Below are 16,854 nucleotides of genomic sequence, written 5' to 3' on the forward strand. Positions count from 1 at the left end.
TTTAAAGTAAGCATTTAAATTGTGTGCAGAATAATTTAAAATAATGTCCCAGTTGGTAAACTTAGGGTGTAGTTCATGAAAGCAGCTGATTAGTCTGTTTTTAATATTAAGTATAATTAGTGGAATACATTAATTAATTATTAATTAAACAGATTCAGAATTTTGCACAAAATAAAACCTTTCATTTTGTGCAAAATTACATATAGAAACCTAGAAAATGATATTAAAAATTAAAGTACCACATTATAAATTAACTTTTCTCCGGTATCATAAATTTTTTATTGCCCATTTATTTATTTATTTAATCATTATTTATTTATTTATTATTCTTTTTTGAGCAGACTGGAAATATTAGAATTCAGTTAATCTAATCATAAATGAAGACAGTGACATTAGGCAAAGTAATTAATATCTTGTAATCACCTGAAATTGGAACAGTGTTATCATAATCACACTTGCAACATAGGTGAAGTACTTTATAAATTAACATTGAAAACTGCATTACGTTTTACCTAAGTTTAGAAAATTTTACTTGTTTAGGATACTTGAATTAATATTTATCCTGCACTGTAATATCAAAATAAAATATTTTAAACTATTGTTATTAATATAATTATATTATAACATTAATATTAGCATATTAATTCGTATTTGTGTTCTCTTATCAGTTTTCTATTTAGAAGGGAAAATTTTGATACTAGTTACGTGAATAATGAAAGTAAGCAAATAGAATAACTTACATACCTGTTACAGAGTTGAATTTAAATACATGAGAGAGGGTGTAAAATGTGTATATGACAATATTCCATATGAATATATACTCATGGTGTGTGTTATGAGTATGTGGTAATCCTTGAATTTATTTAGTCATAAAAACCTATTAAAAAATACCACGAACCTTGTATTTTCTCTAAGAATATTAAAAAATAACAATACTATGTGGATAAAGAGATAAGACTAATTATAAATGGTCACTACTTTTTGTGGATTAATGTGATTAATGGAGTATTACAAAGTTCAGTGTGGCCTCTTACTGTTTTTAATATTGTTAGTATTGATGTAGGTATTTGAGGTTTGACGTCTTAAGTTTGCTATTGATACAGAGGTGTACAGGGTGGTTAATGGCATGAACCAGAATGTCACTTCAAGGATATCTAGATAAACTAGGTTGAAAAATGGCAGTTGAGATTTAAAATTGATAAATTCAAGCTAGTGCATTTGGGCAGCAACAAACTCAAGGTTTTGATAAGGAAACAGAAATAGGGATAATTTTGGTCAAATAAAGTTTTCTGAGCAGTTGCAAACAGGCTGCTAGAACAGCTTGTGGGGTTTTGTCAATAATGTACAGGGTCTTTGCCAGCAGGAACAAAGATGATTATCCCCTTTTATAAAGCAATGGTTAATCCACATCTGAAATACTGCATTCAGGTTTGAAAACCTTATTTTAGGAAGTACATAGATCTGTTGGAAAGGGAACAGAGAACATCAACAAAGACAATGGTTCTGTAAATTGTAGCATCTGGAAATTAGGCGTCTACGTGGTGACTTGATTGAAGTTTATGGGGCTTTAAAACAGTTAAGTAAAATAAGTGCTGATGGCATCTTTACTCTTTATCAGATGATACCCACACACACTCTCACTCACTCAGGGACATAAATTTAAATTGAAGGCTAGTTGCAGGAATTAGTAAATGAAATAAATGGATAAATTTAGTAAATGACACAGTAACAGATACGAACACAAAACATATATTAGTCTAGGATTAACAATTAAAACATTTCAATTTGCTTGTTCCCTAATAATTTGGCATGGTATTTTATTCAAAATTAATTCCAGTAAACTTATGCAAGGAACAATTTACTTGAATAAGCATGAACCAGTACAGGATCCTGAACAAGATTTTAAAAATAAACTTTTATTATGTCATTATTTTCAGTCAATTGAAGAACCTTTCTCATTGTTAAAAGAGCACATTGTAATTTATATGGTTTTTATATAATCATTCAGATGTTGAAGAAAGATATTTGATTAACCATTGTATGTTTTTTTTTGGCTGGTGCAGCATAAGCCTCAGGCTTACTTGTGCCATGTGGCTGATAATAATAAAGTTATCAGATGAAGAACAAAACGAATCAAAATCAGTTATAAAGATACAAAATTATGTGAAGAATTAAAGTCATTAAAGATTCACACATCTAATACAGAAATAACACCAGTGGAATTCATTAAAATTAAAATTATTAAAAATTGCCTTTGTTCCAGTATGCTACAGGAATGATTAACTAATCTTACATTAACTTCTATCAGAAATTATGTTTTAGATGGATTTAATATACAATAGAATCCGAATAAGAAGTTTTCCAAGGGACCAGAGGTTTAGAACTTCTTACGGGTTCGATTCCCGCCTCGGGCTTGGATCAAAGTACTGCAAAAACCTTGGGAGGTGCAATATGGCCACAGAAGCCGATGCGCCAACAACTACCAAATCAAATCAATTAGAACTTCTTACGAGGGAGAACTTCTTAGAAGGGAAAATAACTTAAGGATATGAAATATTAACTACACAAATAAAAATGAAAGATACACATACACGTGAATGATCATGTGTACTGTAGGAAAACTATCAAAAATAAAAATTGTCATTTAATGCAAAACAATATTTATCAGTCATGATTTAATAAGATTTCAAAATTATAACAAGGATGCAATGAAAAGAAAGATAATGTGAATGATAAAAATCAATTATAATAATTACAAGTAGTACAAAAAAAAATAACTAAAAAATGTTTTTTTTAGTTATTTTTTTTCAAGTAGCTATCCAGAGAAGACTGCTTCATACAGAATAAATAAATTTCCCTAACACATTTCAACACTTGACTCAGGAACATCGGGCACACTCTGAATGAATTGCTGCAGTGAAGAGAAGCCAATTATTGCATCTCAGAATGATGGTACAGCAGACTCATCTTCTAGTTCAGACTCACTATCAGTCATGTTTTGATCTTCATTGCAAATATCTTCAATACTTTGTAATTCGCATGCGATAACATCATTGTCTACATCAACATAATCATAAAAATTTACTGTAAATCCCAAACTACTCTGTAGGAAATCCCATTGTCAAAAGGAATCCATTTCTGTTCATCACTTTCAACACCATCAACATTTTCTTCTATATCTTTATAGAACTCAGCCTTTTTAAAGGAATTAATTATAACAGTAGGGCTGCTCAGTGTATCCCATGATGCATTCTAAATAATGCACTGCGTCTAACAGAAATTTTGAATTTCAGTTTTACAAGGGTAAGCAATTTATATATAAGATACTTACGAAAAATGCATCTTTAAAACTTTGATCACCCCCTGATCCATTGGTTGCATAATTGATTGGAATCCCCAGGGAAGAATTCCAGATGGACATTAAGTGTTCATTGTTTTTTGGATGAGCAGGGCAGTTATTAACAAATAAAAGAATTTTTCTATTCTCTCCAGATTTTTTTTTTTTTTTTAGTATAATTTGTTTGTATGTGATATTACTGTTATAATTTTGTTGATTTTAGTTATGGTGCAGAATTATTGTGACCCAGACGGACATGCCTGCAAGCATTTCTGGTGTGTCATGAGTTCTTCATTTGTATATCCTGTGACATATATTCTAAGATTGGTCTAGAGGACAAACCTAGCTCAACTGATGATTCTTGTCTTTGCACACAATGTAAGGAATGTACCAATCTAAAATTAGAACTTGGTCCATTATGAGAAGAACTTAAGTCACTGAAGTAATCAGCATTTGTCCTACAAACAAATGTAACTGTAAGCTTGTCAGGGACTCAAGTATCTCATGACCTGTCAATTGATGAACTCCCAATCCTGGACAAGTGCATAACAATTGATGAACTCCCAATCTCTAGACAAGTGCATAACACTCTGGTTGAAGGCGATCTAATTTTATTGGGAGACTCTACTGTCAGAGAAATGGGTAATATTTTTTGTAATAAAGATAGGTGGATCAGAACCAGGGTGTGTTTGCTGGAAGAAACAATTGATGATATTACCAACAGACTCAGATTTTAAAGGGGGGGGGTTAAGAGAGCATTATTATTCATGTGGGAACTAACAATAATAAACGAACACAACCTGACCATTTGTTGGGTAAATATAGGCCCATGCCAAAAAAATGCCACGAGTTAGGTCAGAATGTATACATGTCTGCAATTCTGCCCAGACATGATAGGCAGGATTATATGCTAAAGCCGTGTGGATTAACTCAAGACTCTGGGGAATGTGGGGAGTTTTTATCAGCATGGCCTACACTTGTAGGTAGAGGGAATCTATTCTCTTGAGATGGTATTCATTTGAACAAAAGTGGTGCAAAGATTTTTTTCCAGTATCATTGAGGATACCTTAAGGTTTCGGAGGGGAATCTACTAGTTAGAAGAGAGAAGGGTAATATAGATCCACGTTTATTTGATGATATGGGCATAATGCTAAACACTTCCCTCTGCACACACACTTCCCTCTGTAATCATACAGATGCCACATCATGACCTTTATAAACGTATTTAAAGAGGTACTTTATACTCTTCACGGATGCACACACTTCCACGTTAATGTGGGCATTGAATTTCTTCGACAACCATGGATTATAAGGTACAATCCACCTATTGTCCACATCATACTTTCCTACTTTAACTGCAGGTCCTTCTCTTCTCTTATATATCGGATAGCCATTAACATTCTCTTCTGTTGTATCTATGAACTCTTTCGGAAATCCCTTACTGCATACACCTTTCATGCACGGGGATTGGGCATTGAGTGCATCGCAGGGGACCATGTAGCATGCACTTTGTGACAGTTTCAAACAACCTTGAATTTGTTTTTAAGTATGGTAGCTCTGCACTTAAGACTGTCAATGTCATCCTTTGTGCGTATTTTAGAATCTGTAGACATAGTGAGAAGTATGTGCGCATGTGGTAGTCCACGTTTCTGGAACTCTGTCACATAGATGAAGGCTATCAGAGTACCAAAAAGATTCCGCTTGAGAATGTTGCCAAGCAGTTCTGCAAGTTTTATTTTGAACACTTGCACAGTTATATCTGTCTGGTCTGTGTTCATGTCATTGCTTCCCTTCCATTGCATTCACAATCACAGGCCAGGCAGGATTGCAAGTAAATGTGACGAATAGATCAGGTCTCCCAAACTTTCGTACAATTGCCATAGCATCTTGATAGTTTTGTTGCATGTACCTTGGGCTGCCTTGGAAAGTCGAAGGCAGAATTATCATCTTCCCTGCTCTCAAGTTTTGGTTCTGAGCTCTTGCTTCTACTGCATACAATAGTCCACGGTACATTTTCACTCGTAGATCTTTCTGATTATGGAATAAATAGTTTAATCTAGATCCTTCAGTCTTCACATAGGCATCTACAATGTATTGCTGAAATAATTTCCCACTGCTATGAATTAAGCTTAAACCAGGTCTCAACACAAGTCTATAAGCAAAGAATTTTAACTGTGTTACTCTAATATGTTTTGCGGTTCTTCTCTCTTCTGCATGTTGTAGTTCTTCGTGCCAACCACCCTCTCTGCACAGGAATAGCAATGGATACACCATAGGGTCTCCATTCTTGTTTAGCAGTGATATAATTCTACAGCAGTCACCAGTGGGATATATGCATATGTCTCTATTTGCAGGTGGTTCCGTATCTTCTCCAACAAATATTACAGCAACCTCTATTTTAGATGTAGATGCATTATATTGTCTCTTATTCAAGTCTGGGTCTTCTACCATGCACACATTCGTTGTTGGATTGGCCTGGGTTATTTGATGCATTTGTTTATATGACTCAGCAAATGGTTTAACTTGTCGCAGCATCTCTTTCAATTTTTGCATTACTTCGGCCATACATCCTTGGTTTGATTGTTTTTCAAGCTGTTTTGTTGTTGCTTCAGCAGAATTGAAAATATAAAATTGTCCATATCCTGGCTTCTTTGACTCATTTGGATATAGCGGTAAGACCAAATGGTAAATCTGGCTGTGTATTCTAAAACAGTATGGACCATTTCCAGGCTGTGATACTGCTTGAATAACTAACCAGAAATTTTCCCTCTCGCGAACTGATGAACAGCGCCGTTTACTGACTTACGGTGACGTTTCCAGTTATGGGTTCCTATGCGATTCACATTCCTTTAGATGTTACCTACCTCCCCTAAACGTTTGTACCAATATTTTTGAGACACCCTGTATATAACCATTTCCCCATAATTGTAAGATAATTACAAGATAATCCATTAAGTATAATCTAAGTTATTAGGTTTATTAATCCAGCAACAAAAATATATTGGCATACATGCAACCATTTACTTATTCACATGTCTACAATGGACCATCACTAGCATGGATAGGAAATTGCATTCCTGGATAACCCGAGCACTAACTTTATATTCTTCATTCGTGTATACTGTTCACTTTCCTCCAGCTAATTTTTTCAATGCTCTGGGCTATTAGTTTATAAGAGGGCAGGAGTGTCTATTTCTTTCCTAATTCCTTACCTAATCTCACTTACTGTTAACTAAACTGCTGTACCATTGTCTGCGATCACAACATGTACACAAAATGAGTATATACAAATAATACTGCCAAGTTTTGTCCTTGCAGTAAGTCACAAGATGGGCCAGTAGATATACTTTTATTTATAAGAATACTCGCATTTATATGAAGAATCTCATAACACACGCACGCATATACACAGGGTGATTCCGAACTCTACTGTCAAACTTTAAGGAGGAAGTATCTGAATGTTTTGAGATAGGGATCCCATGGGCAGTGAAACCTCCTTACTACATAATCGGACAAAACATGCTGGATCATATACAAGTCAATAAGACATGATAATTGCATTATGGTGCATTTAATTATTACAGTAAACATCCTTTACAGTGGTTGTTCAAAATATCAACCATGAAGATCGTGGCAAAGTGTGCAGTGCTGCTCTAGCATCCCAGGGGTTGTGCACACCTCCTCACAGGCTCCAATAATATGAGCAACAAGGTCCATCTCAGTTTGAACAGGAATCTCGTACACCAAACTTTTGATATGCCCCCATAAAAAAAAAAAACCCAGCAGTGTTAGGTCAGGTGATCTTGCTGGCCATGCAACAGAACCACCACGACTGATTCATTGGTGCCCAAACCTTCCGTTGAGGTGATTCCTCACATCGACGACAAAGTGTGGTGGTGCTCTGTCATGCTGAAACCACATATGCCTTCGGATCACCTGAGGCACACACTTGAGCAGCTCAGGAAGGACTTCTTCCAGAAAAACTGCACACAATACTAGTCGATCTGCAGGGAAGCATGTAAGGTCCTATCACATAGCATGTACGATACCTGCCCAGATGTTAACAGCAAATGTATGCTGGTAGGACTGACACAGGACTGCATGTGGGTTTCCCTCATCCCAGATGTGGCTGCTTTGGCTATTGAACATTCTCTCTCTTGTGAAGACTGCTTCGTCTGTTTGCAATACATAAGCTGGAAACTGTGGGTCTACTGCACAGCACTGAAGAAACCAGTTTGCAAACTCCATTCTGTGTGGAAAATCTTCCGGATAGGAGTGCTTGCACATTCTGAGGATGGTAAGGGTGCAACTGTTGCTCATGTACAACCCTCAAAACAGTTGATTGACTTACGTCTAAGGCACGTCCAACATGGTGAGTACTTGTAGAGGGGATGTCGGTAAATGTATGCAGAATCATTCCTTCCAAATGAGGTGTTCGAACATGCCAAGCATGACCAGTATCGTACATAGGAACACGGAACAATCCAGCCTCTCGTAGTCATCTGTCTACTTACAAAAATGTGCTGTGATGAGGATGCCATCACAATGGATATTTCACTTCATAGTGTCATCTAGCAGATTTCCCATTGCAGTCAGCTCTGCCATAAACAGGGTGCATATCAGCCAGCTCTACATACATGAAACGTTCCCTCATACTAATTCTTGAAGTAACAAGCAGGGCGGTGTGTGACACAATGAAGCAACATGAAAGTAGGGAAGTGGAAAGAGGGGTGGTAGTAATGACGCTGGTATAAGACAAAGTTTATACCTTAAGGGTATACTATTAAACAAATAAACTCCTATTACTCCAAATCATGGCACCGGCGACCATTGGTTCCCGATCTTAAAACATTTGAAGTAATTCCGAATAAAAAAAAAAATATCAAAATCAGAAACATCATTTACGGACACTGTGTGTGTGTGTGTGTGTGTGTGTGTGTGTGTGTGTGTGTGTGTGTGTGTGTGTGTGTGTGTGTGTGTGTGTGTGTGAGAGAGAGAGAGAGAGAGAGAGAGTAAGCAAGCACAATGATTTTTTCCTACAGTTTAATATCTCAAAATACAGTTTTCAGCAGCACACTTTGTTGCAAGAGAACTTGGTTAGAAATGAGGGAAACTCCAGTAGTGGAGGAGGGGGTGAAAAGAACCATAAAATTCATTGCCAAGTCAAGCAATATTAGTATTTGGCAACAAGATGCTAGGAAATAAAGCTTATACAGCACCAGCCCAAAAAAAAAAAAAATAATAATTCTCCATTCCTTCCAGTAATTTGGAAGGAATGGAGAATTATTATTTTAAACATATTCAAACTATCTACCTCTGCAACATTAAATGGAAATTTATTGTAACAATTGATTACTGTTTGTCTAAATATGAATTTCTGCACATATATATATTGGTGTCAGTATTTAGTTTACTTAACCCTTTTAAAGTTAACTTTAACTGTAACTTCAATTAGGCCATCTTACAGCTGCCTACTTTCTAGAAATTGCAATTTACAGATCCCCAGTTTTTCTTGGTAAGAATATCCTTTTGTACCTCAAACGAATCTTGTGCTCTTCTCTACGCTCTTTCCACCGGAACTAAATCCTTCCTAAAATGAAGTTTCCAAACTTGTATGCAGCATTACAGACATGTCCTAACTAATACCTTATACAATGGAATAAACAGCTCTTTGTCCCTGGTGGCAGTTTCTCTGTATCACTGACAGAATCCCATGGGCTGCTCTAGCAGTTCCTGGGGTTCTGCCTTGTTTGCACTGCTCAGAGAATTTCCTATGGACTACGATTATCCTAGATCTTTTTCATACTTCACTATCTTGAGCTTGACATAGTATATTATTCTGGGATTACTGCTACCCAAATGTAGCATTTATCGCTATTACATCTCAACTGCCATTTTCCAACCAGTCTGCTGAATTTATCCAGGTCCTCTTGAAGTAGCATATCCAATTACCATCATTAAACAATGTGCCCATGTTTGTATCATCAAACTGAAATACGTACATCAGTATCATAAATAAATATTATAAACACTCACTCCTGTGGAATACTACTTATCACATTAATGCAGGAATTGCAATGGTCATTTATAACCACTTTTTAAGTCTCCTAACACTCTTAACACTCCTAAACTTTAAAGAGTTTCCTAACCATCCGTTGTAATAATGTTCCCTTAATGCTACATTGCTGCAGTCCATATACAATAAAATCTTTTTAATACAAACTCAGTTTATACAAAGTACTCATTTATATGAAGCACATACATACCATTCCCCTGCGAAAGGATAGGCTTTTCTATGTAAATATATTCGTTTTTTACAAAATTCGGTTAATATGTATTACAAAGTTTTTTTCACCCCAGGAGAAATAAATATTGTCATTTTGTATGTTTAATAAAAATCTTGGCAGAGCGATCCGATTATTGCCCCCGACCCCCTGGCTCCCTACTAACCGAAGAATGACACTGACTTGTTAGAAATTAGTTTTGTGTAAACAAAAGCAGTTTATGGTAGCTACAATGTCAAGTGCACTCTGAAAAACATCTTTCTGAAGGATGAGTTGTTAAATTAACAAAAGAAAAAGTTTTTCTAAGTTGTTTACATGCACTCCCTCACTTTCCACAGGAATAAGGTCAATTGCAATTGTTACACCAGTTCAGTCTTTTGCTATTGTATACAGCAATCTATTTTTTGTGCCATTTTATCTGAGCTGATGTCTTTTTTGGAACTTGTCTTTAAATTAATTTAAAATTTGTTTATATTAAATCTTATCTAGCAGTGTTATGGCAACAAAACGTAGATGGACAGAATTAAGCCTGGAAATTAAACTAAAAATTATACAAGAAGCTGACAGGATGGAAAGAAGCAAAATGGACATTATAAAGGAACACAACATCCCTTTACCTACTTTATCTACAATACTGAAAAACCGAAAAAGACTTGAAGTGCATGACACTGGAGCAGCGATGAAAAACAGGAAACAAATTCATGGTGCAAAACATGAGGAGCTTGAAACAAAACTTTTCGAGTGGTAGCAACAAATGTGTGCATCTAATTTGCCAATATCAGGTCTGATTTTGCAAGAAGAGGCAAATTATCTAGCTCAGCAACATGGGATTAGCGACTTCAAATGCAGCAGTGGCTGGCTCCAAAGATTTAAAGAGAGGAATAACTTGGTTTTGTGAAACGTTTGCGTTGAGTCTGCTGGATTAGTCGACAAAGAAAAGGCTGCAGACTGGTTGTGTTCTGTACGGCCCATCCTTGAAAAATATGAGGAAAAGGATATTTTTAATCTTGACGAGACAGATTTAGTTTATAATTTGCTGCCAAACAAAACATTTGCTGTTCAAGGAGAGTTTTGTCATGGTGGAAAATTAAGTAAACAAAGACTCACTGTTCTGTTATGCTGCAATTCAGGTGGCAGTACAAAACTATGCCCACTTGTGATTGGTAAGTTTTCCAAGCCAAGATGATTTAAAGCAGTTAACCAACTTCCCTGTGATTGAGGCCAATAGAAGTGCTTGGCTTACAGTCAAAATTTTTCCAGTCTTAGTTATCAAAATTGGATAGAAGAATGGCTTCAGAAAAAAGGAACATTTTATGATTCTAGACCATTGTACATCACATTCTGCCGAGACACTTAAGTTGACAAATATACAGCTGTTGTTTTTATCCCCCAATAAAAAAAATAAATAAATAAAGTGCAGCCATTATCAACCCACTGCAGGATGGAAGCCTCCTCAACAATTCATGTTGAGGGAAATGGACCATAATCTACCACGCTGGTCCAGTGCGGGTTGGCAGATCGACCTTATTCAGCAGTCAGGGGCTTGAACCCCGGTCTACTCAAAGAGCATGTGCTACTGTACTCCCGCTCCTGCCCACTCGGCTACGGCCAGCTATCCCCCAATACCACCAGTTTAATGCAACCACTGGATCAAGGCATTATTTATAACCTCAAGAGAGCATAGAGCCTGTCTGATAAAGTACTTGATCCACAACATAGAAGGGGGGAACAATTTGCAGCCAAATTGTGGAATGTCTTGGATGCTATTCGTAATCTTGTTATTGCTTGGGAAAGTATTACATCAAGTGTAATAATCAACTGCTTCAGAAAGAGTGGCTTTGGAGAGAACATCATCGAAAAACATGGTCCAGCAGCCGAATGTGATAGCAACAGTGAGGAATTTGAAGTTGTTACCAGCAACAGCGAAAGTGAAGAAGTGCACACACTGCCATATAAAAAAGATGCCCAAAATGCATTGAACATAATAGAGAATGTCTTGGCCTGCAGTAATGTTGATAACGAAACAACTATTGCATTTGATAATGTCTGTGCTGTAGTTAAAAATGCATATAGGACAAAAACTGTGCAAACAACATTGGATTCTTTAAATTAGATTATTTATTAAAAAGTTTATGGTTTGTATGTCTCCTTTTATATTAAGATTGTTCTTCTTTTTACTGTGATACTAAAATATTGTATATATCAAAATATATATTGTACAATATTTTCATTTCCGTTAATATTGCTTTTCTCTTAGTTTATCTTACAAATAAAATAAAATCTTTCAAAAATATGTTATTCCTATTACTGTATTGTTAGACAAGGTTTCTTTTTATTTCATTTTATTTTTATTATTTTATTTTATTTATTATTATTATTATTAGATATACAGCATGTACCATAAAAAGAAAAAAAAAAAAATTTGACACTTTTGGAGGACCTCGTTACTACAAACCTCATTATTACAAAATGAAAATTTAGGTCCCTTGAATTTTGTATTAACAAGATTCCACTGTAATAATCATATGTGGTACAGGAAATTTAAGTATATAATGTCAAAATTATTCTTTGCGTCTAGTTCCTCTGTAAACCTTATAGTAGCTAATCAGATTGGTGAAATATGAACCCCCCCTCTAACAAATCCATGCTGCGATTGCTTTATGGCTCTACTCCTATCAAGATGATCTTGCATTATTTCTTTATTTATTCCATTACTTTTCCTGTCACAGAGGTTAAACTTATTAGTCTGTAACTATCTACTTCACCCTTTTGATTAAGAGATGCATTTGTCCATCTCTGATGGACAAATGCATCTTTTTCAGCTTCGTTTATATTGGATTGATTCCATCAGCTCAGGCTTTTTCTTAGCCACAGCAATTTCTCTTCCATTTTGTTTTCCATTATTAAAAGATTATTTAACTCTCAGTCAGATTATATAGACTTGTGCTAACCCCATTTCTATAAACATTCATTTGCGAATATAAATGCAAAATATTTATTCAGTTTATCAGCTATCTGTGCAGGATCATCAAAAGTTTTTACCATTAATATCCAGTGGACCAGTGTGTAATTTCTCAGAATATTTTTCTCAGATTTCTAGAGTATCGATAGCAAAGTTTTGTTGCTTGGATTTGTCACTCAGCCTGATTTCTTGAACCATTTGAAAGTTATAGGTGTAAAAATGCATCTGTTTGTGTTCGATCCTGTGCATAGTTGCACAAGGGCGTGTTCAATTCCCTTGATGAATGCCTGATTGATTTCTGCTGGTCACAAAGGCAGCACATACCTCTTCAACTAGTTTTTCTGAGATGCTTTGACAACCTCTTCCATGTTGCTTCTGCATAAAAATGTCCTGTACCATCTCCATATAGACTTTGGTTCAGGTGCACCTTTGTTGAATACACTTGACCTGAATATCCTCCTATACTGGTGCCCACTGCATTGCTATATGTACAATACATGAATTTTAACCAAGTTTTAAAATCAGGAACGTTCGAGAGAGAGATCCTGTGTTTCATATTAATACAACATAAATTTAAAAAAAAATAATAATAATAATAAAATATAACAAAATCAATGAAATACTTGAAGTTCTTTGTTTCAATTAATTGAAACAAAGTTGTCTCATATTGTTGTCTATTTTCAATATTTATATAATTTTTAACCTTAAATTTGGCTGTTGCAGCATATTGCTGTAATAGTGGCAGTTCTCTGTAACAAATTAAGTGAACTGTGTGGTAGGGAAGAAGAAATTCCCCTACAAAGGGGAAAGTATTGCCCTTTGTAGGGGAAGGGCAATGCAGTGACAGTTCTTACCCCCATAAAGTTTATTCTACTTTTGTAGTGTAGATCCAAGACTTTTTTCTTCATGCATAAAAATCTGAGATTTTTTGTTCTGATGGTGTTTTTTTTTTTTTTTTTTTTTTTTAAGTCAAATGAAGCTTTTTACTCAGATGGTTGAAATTTGTGGGTAGTATAAAAAATGTTTGCTAAACAATCTGTGATCATTGCTTCCTTCAACTGCATGGCATACAAATTTCCTGCCCAGATGGCATAAGAAATATGAGATTTTTGTATAGTACCAACCATATGCTTTGTTTCTGAGAAAAGTATAGTATAATCCATTTGGGTGTGGATAAAAATAAGACAGCGTGAAAATGCAATAAATGTTACCATACTTAGGTCATTCATGTCTACAGGGTCCTAGTGGTGTTCGTAGATCCTAGGTATTCCTCATCCCAAGGCCTTCCTACATTATATCCAATGTATTAAAATACCCCTTCATTAAATATTTTTTGTTTTTAAAAGAAATTCAGTGGCATTTCTACAAATTTGGTATTGAAGTCATATATACTGTACGACACATTATAAAGCACTGACTTATTCACAACGTGCACATTGATAATGTTAATGATTTTGCTAACAGAAAAGCCAAAGGAAGAATTTGTCTTAGAAATCTGTATTTAAAAATTAGTTTGTAGAATTTTATTATTGGAATAAAATTGTTGAATTCTGTTTAAATTTTTTTTTTTTAGGCCCCTGTTTTTTTCATAAGCCCTAGGCACAGTGTGTAAAGTATCTAATGGAAAAGACAGCCCTGCATGTTCATGAAACCCAAGTTTATTATGCAGTAGTCATTTTACGTATGCAGCATATGATTCAAAGACAGTGACAAATGCATAACACTAAAGAATGTAGTTTAGGTTTGCTTTGTGATTTGGGAAGTTTGAGGGAGCAACAGCAGTGCAGCATGAACTTCAGCATGTTGGCTATGTCCAAAATGTTACAAGTACAACTTTAAGTGGCATCACATGTTTCAAGTAATTGATAACATCACATACTAGTTGACATGTATTGACTTGAGACCAAACTGCTGTTGTTATTATAGGCATTAACAGCATAAAGACTAACTTTCATTTTGAATGTTACAAGGTTAGATTTGTAATATACCTCTATCTGCCTTAAATAATTGGAATAATCATTCAGGTCTGCATCATTTACTATTGTGTTAGTAACAATGGATCATGTAAATTCCTAGACATGTGACATGCCAGCCCATTATATGATGGTACTTGAACCACGGCCTCCGTAGCCGAGTGGACAGGAGCGGGAGTGCAGTAACACACGCTCTTTGAGTAGACCGGGGTTCAAGCTCCTGACTGCTGAATACGGTCGATCTGCCAACCCGCACTGGACCAGCGTGGCAGATTATGGTCCATTTCCCTCAGCATGAATTGTTGAGGAGGCTTCCATCCTGCAGTGGGTTGATAATGGCTGCACTTTACTTTTTTTTACTTGAAATCATTGATCACATTTGCATGCATCATGTGTGAGTGAATAGAGTTTGAAGTTTGAACTTTCTGAACAGCTGTTTATTCACAGTTGAGACAACATTTCATGTTAGTGGAATGGCAAAAACCTGATTACCCAAAAACTGAGAGGGCAAGTCCAAAAATCAACCTCTAATATGAAATGAAATGCTGTAAAGAATATGCTCCCCACCAAGGAAGTTGAAGTATGTCTAATACCATATCTAGATTGACATACTTCAACAGGTTTTTTTTTTTTAGTATGGGGGCTTATGAAAAATATTGTCTATGCTTAAGCAACCATGAATATTGATGAAGATAGTTTGCTGTGGTTTTTAAGTTTCCTTAACCCTTTCTTCTTTCTATGCCTTTTCAATACAAAAAAAAAAAAAAGCCATGCTCAGATCTTTTCCATCACTTGTCTCACAACAAAAATTAGATCCACAGTTAGTCTACCTTTTCTAAAGCCACTCTGCTCTTTCCTCATCCTACATTCAACCTTTTTCTCATACTTTCCTTTCCTCTCCACAGTTTTCCTATGTGACTAGTCAGAGTGATCCCTCTATAATTTTCACACTTTTTCCTATCCCCTTTTTTATATATAGGCACAATAAATCCTCTTTTCCCATTTCTTAGTATCCTTTTCTCCTTCCATACTATTTTCATTATTCTGTGAAAGAGTAACACAAATCCAGCAGATCTTACCATTTCTATAGTCACTTCATCACAACCTGATGATTTATCTCCTTTCATCTTTTTTATTGCTGTCTCCACTTGATATCTTTCTCCCACCCACCCCTCCTCTCTTTCCCCTGCCTCTTCCATTGTATCTCCTTTTTTCTCTGATGTTCAGTAACCTCCTAAAATAGTCTTTCCACCTCCTACTTATTTCTTCTTCATCTCTAATTATTCTTCCCATCTTATTATAGGTAATATCATTGCTCCCTATCTCTCCTCCAATTCTTCATTAATTCATATCTTTTTCCCATTATTAACATCCCACAGATCTTGCAACCAACTCTCCAACCATTTCTTCTCTTCTTTATTCTCTTTGCATCCCTTTTTGCTTCTTTATATTCTTCCTCTGGCTTGCCCATTGGGTTTTTACATCTTTCTATAGGCCCTATTCTTCCTTAGATTAGCCTCTTTGCTACCACTGTCCTCCTCTGCTCCTTGTTTGTCATTCTCAGGCCTCAGTTTCTGTCTTTTCTCTATACATTTTTCCTGTATCCTCATTTTTCAGCCTCTGTATCTTAATCCTCTTCTTTTGTCTTCTTTTATTTCTCTCTTTCATTGATGCTAGCACCCCTATAAGTAGTCTATTATGACTGTCAATCACTACTCCTGATAGTGTATCAATATCCTTCTCTCTCAGCCATAAGTTGCTGCTAATCAACATGTAGTCATTTATTGACTACAGCTTCCCGTCCCAACTATACCTCATATGACTGCGACTATTGCTTCTGGAACTGCCTATTCCCAATTCTTAGTCCATTCCTCACACATTGATCCAACATCTTTCGTCCTTCTCATTTCTTCTTTTCCTAAGTTGCCTAAAACTTTTTCATATCTTCCTCTGTCTATGCTTATTAAAATCCCCATAATAATTTGATCTTCTTCCTTTAAATACTCTTCCATCCCTTTCTCACACATAACCTTTTCCTTACTTTCACATCCTGTTTGTAGTGTATACACCTGCAGAATGTTGATCCCTTTCTGCCTTACCATCATCTTGATCTCTACCATCCTGTCATTTATTTGATTAACCTCCACAGTTTTCTCCCTCCGTTTTGGGCTTAATACTATACTCATCCATTTTTCCCTCTCTTTATTTCCTAACCACCAAAACTTAACATTTTCCTGGGTCTTTTGTCCCTCCACTTCATTTCATTCAATCCTAACACATCCTGTCTTCTCATCACCA

The 16,854-nt window shown here is 35.6% G+C and overlaps 1 protein-coding gene across 2 annotated transcripts in view; it reads left to right on the forward strand.

Moving 5' to 3' along the window:
* The window catches only part of NKAIN (Sodium/potassium-transporting ATPase subunit beta-1-interacting protein), a 187,056-nt gene that overhangs the window by 168,310 nt on the left and 1,892 nt on the right, over positions 1-16,854 (forward strand). The window lies entirely within an intron of this gene.

Source organism: Mastigoproctus giganteus, chromosome 12 (assembly GCF_048544385.1).
Source record: "Mastigoproctus giganteus isolate SK-2022 chromosome 12, ASM4854438v1, whole genome shotgun sequence".
NCBI classification, from domain to species: domain Eukaryota; kingdom Metazoa; phylum Arthropoda; class Arachnida; order Uropygi; family Thelyphonidae; genus Mastigoproctus; species Mastigoproctus giganteus.